At 37.1% G+C, this 6,000-nt stretch overlaps 1 long non-coding RNA gene across 1 annotated transcript in view; it reads right to left on the bottom strand.

Moving 5' to 3' along the window:
- Positions 1–1,365: 1,365 nt before the first annotated feature.
- LOC135269658 (uncharacterized) overlaps positions 1,366–6,000 on the bottom strand; it is a 36,826-nt gene continuing 32,191 nt past the window's right edge. Inside the window, exon 3 of the long non-coding RNA XR_010337897.1 lies at positions 1,366–1,796. This is a non-coding gene — a long non-coding RNA (uncharacterized LOC135269658). The remainder of the gene's footprint in view (positions 1,797–6,000) is intronic.

Raw genomic sequence — 6,000 nt, 5'->3', positions numbered from 1 at the left:
AGAAGGGGAGCAAATGCTTGCAAAGGAAACTAACTCTTCATTTCTTTAAATGAGTGAATTCTATTTTATCCTATTTTTCCTCCCCAAATCTCATGTTTTAAACCTAAAACATGAAAGTACAAGACTAGAATAAGAAGATAACAGTCCATGTATAGTTGTATATTTTATTCAAAACCACATATATATATATACACATATATATATATGTATATATATATAGTATTATTGCCAAACCTCTTTAAAAATAAGTTACAGTTGGCCAGGCACTGTGGCTCACAACTGTAATCCCAGCACTTTGGGAGGCCTAGGTGGGCCAATCACCTGAGTTCAAGAGATCACGACCAGCCTGGCCAACATGACGAAATGCTGTCTCTACTAAAAATACAAATATTAACCTGGCGTGGTGATGCACACCTGTAATTCCAGCTACTTGGGAGGCTGAGGCAGGAGAATGGCTTAAATCCAGGAGGCAGAGGTTGCAGCAGGCAGAGATTGTGCCACTGCACTCCGGCCTGGGTGACAAAAATGACACTTTGTCTCAAAAGAGAGAGAAAGAAAGAGAGAAAGAGAGAGGAAGGGAAGGGAAGGGAAGAAGGGAAGGGAAGGGAAGATGGGAAGGAAATGGAAGGGAAGGGAAGGGAAGAAGGGAAGGAAATGGAAGGGAAGGGAAGAGAAGAAGGGAAGGAAATGGAAGGGAAGGGAAGGGAAGAAGGGAAGGGAAGAAGGGAAGGGAGGGGAGAGGGGAGGGGAGGGAAGGGAAGGGAAGGAAGAAAGAAAGAAAGGAAAAGAAAAGAAAGAAAGAGTCACAGTTTTGCTCAATATAACTGATGACTAAAGGGACTCCCTGCTGGATACTTTTTGGAAGCCCCATACTTTCTATGATAAATTATCATTTGACCAGTCCAAATCTTCCTCCAATAGAGACTTTTCTGGTATACAATATTCCTGTAGTCAGCTATAAAGAAGAATGATGAGTGTGCCCCAAAGACTGCCCTAGAATTATCCTTGCATAAGTCAGCAGGAAATCCCCAAAACAATATGCCTGCAGCAATAAAAAAATATGTAAAAAATGCTAAGGGTGCAAGGTGTGTCCACTCTGCTGTTTCAGATACAGACAACACACATCACACAAGGTTAAATGAACAATTCAGACGTTCCTCTGGGAAATTCTAGTTATTTTAAAGAATGTAAAGACTAAGTATTTAGTTCAGGAGGAATTCTGCTGAAGCAAATTATGTAACAAATTTTTGCAGCACAATTTCCATCATATTAGAACTCCGTAGATAATTTTAGTGATACTAGTACATTGAGATCTGGTATTTTAAAAACAGAGGCATATGTAAAGAAATGTTAGATAAGCTTTAAAATGTTGGAAAAATTAATTAATGTTATGAGTGAAGATTAAGAAAGTGTGTACTTTGTCAGGATAGAAACCAATAGGGAAATATAAAAAGTGCATAAATGCCATTAAAACAAAGAATCACTTAAGGTGACCCAACAAGGAGTGTTATAGGGAATGATGATTGGAAAGTATGAAAAGGAAAATTAAAGAATAAACACAAGAAGTTCCCTGACAGTCAAACCTTTTTCAGTCTCTAGGGAGTCCATGGACAATCCATCAATTATATCATACTAAGCAGTACTGTTCAGAATATTAACAAAGCTTTGTACTTCTTCTCAATGTTTGCACTATGGGAAAATATGTGTGTTGCCCTCAGTAGCAGAGTTCCTCACATTTTGGCTTCTTTTCTTTATAAACTCCTCCTTCAGCAGCAGTCAATAATAGCCAAGAAGACCTAGTAAAGAAGACAGGTAACCAAAATGTAAATAAGGAGTACCCAACTCTAACTTCCAATATAAGTAGTTATATTAATGCACTTAATTTTCTCAGAAGAGAAAATTGATGGTGCACAAATGATTTATAAATGGTTTTGAAAATGCCAATAGCAGGCTACAATTTTTATAGAATAAACTCAAAATTCATGTAAGTAATTGTTTTCATTCTACAGGATGTGAATTAGTTTCAAATTTTCATGATTAACAGAGGAATTCTCATCTCTGATTCAGATCTTAGGGACTCTTAGATATTTACAACTGAAGTGAGATTTCTTTCATGATTAAGAAAGTTAACCTTAAATGTGTTTGAGAGCTAAATGAAGTAAACTAACTGTTTTACATTAGTATTCTTTTATGTCATCTTGTTTCAGTACAAATAAGATGTCAGGTCACATGTAATTAATAATAATATTAATATTGTTAATTATTAATGGCTTGATACCTAAATGTCTCTGCTTGTTCTGTAGCAACAGTAGTCTCTGTCACAAATTTCATAATTTTTATTAAGACCTCAAAAGGCTGTGGCAAAGTTTTTCTTGCCCCTGGTAAGACTTTGTGTAGACATCACAGAAGACAATGCCATTTTTATTCAAATAGATTTGAGATTCTGTAAGATAGGCCTTCTCCCATGGAATAGCTTCATGAACAGCTACACATCCAGTGTGGTTCAGCATTCATGAGTATTCTATTCTCCTTTTTTTGTACTTTCTTTTCTTAAAAACAGATGTTATTATATATATTTAAAGTATATAACATGATGTTATGAATTAAATATGTATAGTAAAAAGATTACTATAGTAAAGCAAATTAACATACCCATTATGCACACATTTCATTTTCATGACCTGTTACCTTCAATGGCTAATATAATCTAAGAGCTAAAAGAGAAAGTAAGCTCATCAGAAAAACCTTTCCACACTTTCTTCTCCCTTTTCTGTGACCATTACATATTTTCCCACCCAAAATTATTATTCTGTATAAATTTTCTTGAATTTTTTATGTCCACCTCCCCATGGCATTTAAGCCATTCTGTATTTATTTCTACACCAAACCTTTTCTTTCACTACTGCTGTTTGCAGCAAGCTTGGAGTCTGCTTTTTACTGCTGACCTTAAAATGAGTTTCCTTCCTTCTGATTGTGTTGCTGGACTCCCTGCCACCTTCCTTACCTGTCTTATCTCTACTGGGGGTGGAGAAAACATAGGGACTACCACCTCCACCACCCCCAAACACACATACACCCACACCCACACACACACTCACATAGCACACTTCCTTAGGCAGAGATAAACCTGGAGATCTTTGTCTTTCTGCTTGTCCTACAGAAAAGGGAGGGGAGGAAGGGAGATACAGAGGAAGGAACAGGCCAAGTTCTATGACCCTGTTGTCTCTGCTAGATAGGCCTTCCATGTAATGTCATTATGAACAGCTACATATCCAGTGTGGTTCGGCATTCGTGCGTATCCATTCTCTCTCTCTCTTTTTTTTTTTTTTGTACTTCCTTTTCTTTAAAAGAAAAGAAAAAAGGGCAAAGAGCTTACATTTCTGAAACCAACCTTTACTCCTCCTCCTCCCATCACACAGAATGGCAGATTCACCTTGGCAAATACATGTGTCCATCTGCCAAGATGCTCTGGGAAGAGACTGTATTTGTTCATGGAAAACAGGATAAGATGCCTGAAGCAAAGTAAGTCTTATCTGGTGGAATCAGAGTGCTACTAGGCATGTTGTGGAAGCACATAATAGAATTGGCTTCTCTGGAAAGAAGCCAATTTTTCATCTATAAGAGTAAAACTCATTAACAAAGGTTTAAGCAAATGGAGAATTCTTATTACATAGTAAAACTCTGAAGCAGCTGGTAGCATTGGATCAGTAGCTCAGTGATGTGATGACTGTTGTCTAATTCATTTGTCCTTTTTCTCGAGGTCACAAGGCAGCTGACACACAGCTGTAGAGCCCATGTCCTTCTTAGAGCCGATAGAGCAGGAGAACAAGGAAAGATCCCAACAGATGTCTGCTTACCTCTTACGTGTGTCTTAGCCACACAGCCTTTTCCAGTTTTGAAGGAGGCTGGGGAACACAAGTATTTTACATTTTCAACCTCTATAACTGAGGTTGAAAAGGAAGAAAAGGTTGAGGTTAAGTACTGAGCAAGCCAATCCACACTGTCTGCCACAAAAAGAATCCATACCCAAATTTATCCATTTCCTTTTCTTTTTCTTAGAAATACCTATGAGACATCACACCTGTTGAATAGCCCACATTTGACTAGCTTTACAAATGTTAGTATTACTGTTTACTTTCAAGTTAGGGAGAATCTTTCTCACTTTATAGGATATGCAAACAATTTAACAAACAAAAAACAAATAACCACATTTAAAAAATGGGCAAATAACATGAACAGTCACTTCCCAAAAGAAGACATCCTGCAGCCAACAAATAGACGAAAAAATGCTCATCATTACTAATCATTAGAGAAATGCAAATCCAAACCACAAAGGGAGACCATCTCATGACAGTCACAATGGCTGTTATTAAAAAGTCAAAATACAACAGATGCAGTGAGGTTGCAGAGAAAGGGGAACACTTATACACTGCTGATAAGAATGTATGTTAGTTCAACCACTGTGAAAAGCAGTGTGAAGAGTTCTTAAAGAACTTAAAAAGAACTCCTATGAGAGCCAGGAATCCCACTACTGGGTATATACCCAAAGGAAAATAAATTATTTTACCAGAAAGACACACGCTCATATGTTCATTGCAGCACTATTCACAACAGCAAAGACAAGGAATTAACCAAGATGCCCATTAATGATGGACTGGATAAAGAAAATGTGGTACATATACACCATGGAATACTAGACAGCCACAAAAAGAAATTGTGTCCTTTGCAGCAACATGGATGGAGTTAGAGGCCATTATCCTAAGTGAATGAACACAAGAACAGAAAACCAAATGTCACATGTTCTCACTGATAAATGAGAGCTAAACATTGAAAACACATGGACACAAAGATGAGAACAATAGGCACTTGGCACTGCTTGAGAAAGGAGGATGGGAGGGAGCTGTGGGTTGGTAAGGCTACCTATCAGTACTATACTCACTATCTGAGTGACAGGATCATTCATATGCCAAGCCTCAGCAGCACCCAATTTACCCATGTAACAAACCTGCATGTGTACCTCCAGAAGTTAAAACAAAAGTAGAAGAACAAAAAGAATTTGAGCGTGCTGTTTTGGGGGCCTGCAGTTTTATCTTTAGATAGCTTGTTGTTTTTAGATGGCTCAGCCACCCTGATGTCTACAATTCTGCTATTGTAGAGGTTGCATACGTGTATTGAGAATTCAGATGCTGAATTCTAGGTAGGAAAACTGAATTTAAAAAATAAGCCATCACGTTCATTCTTCCAATATATTTTGTTCAACATGCACAATATGACTGTCCTCATCATATCCCAGGCTCAATTTTTCCTTTCTTCTGCAATTTCAGATGGCGCCTGTAAGCCTGAACAGTTAAATCCTCTATTTGTCTTTGAGTTTTCCTCTTGCCTAAATTCTTCCTCTAGTTCCGACTCTACCCACCCAGTCTTTGATTTTTCTCACAGAACTCTTTGCTTCCTTAGTTATTCATCTCTCCCTCTCTTTTAGAGAAAGCACTTCCTCCTCTAGATACTGTGTAATCTTTCTCAGGACCACACAATGTGCCTTTTTGTGTGAGGATAGTGGAAAGATGTGATTTTTCCAATAGATTCTATTTTGCTCGCTTATTTATGCATTCCTCAGACTTCAGTCTTTAGTCTGAAACAAAATAAGTTAGAACGTTCATTGCTTCTAATTTATATTGAGGTGAGTTTTCATTTGTTTAAAATGATTTGCTAATTATGCAAAGTTTATAAAACCCCTTTATCGAAAACCATGGAATATACCAGGGAAGGTTAGAAATCCCAAATTTGTCTTTTAAAAATGTTTCTAAAAGCAAGGATACGATACCATTTAATAGCTTGTTTTTTCAAAGAACAGTTTTCATAATATTTATGCAAAAGGAACACAAGTAAATGTTCCACAGCCCATGCATTGAAAGTTTCCAATTATATCTCTTTATCTTGAAATGGCTTATTTTATGTAACAGAGAATATTAGATCCAGCATAGAGTTTAAGACCTATCT

This window comes from Aotus nancymaae, unplaced genomic scaffold (genome assembly GCF_030222135.1).
Source record: "Aotus nancymaae isolate 86718 unplaced genomic scaffold, 86718_ANA_hifiasm-v0.15.2.pri h1tg000002l, whole genome shotgun sequence".
Taxonomy (NCBI): Eukaryota; Metazoa; Chordata; class Mammalia; order Primates; family Aotidae; genus Aotus; species Aotus nancymaae.
The sequence above is the reverse complement of the archived record's forward strand: the minus strand, read 5'-3'. Positions and strand labels throughout refer to the sequence as shown.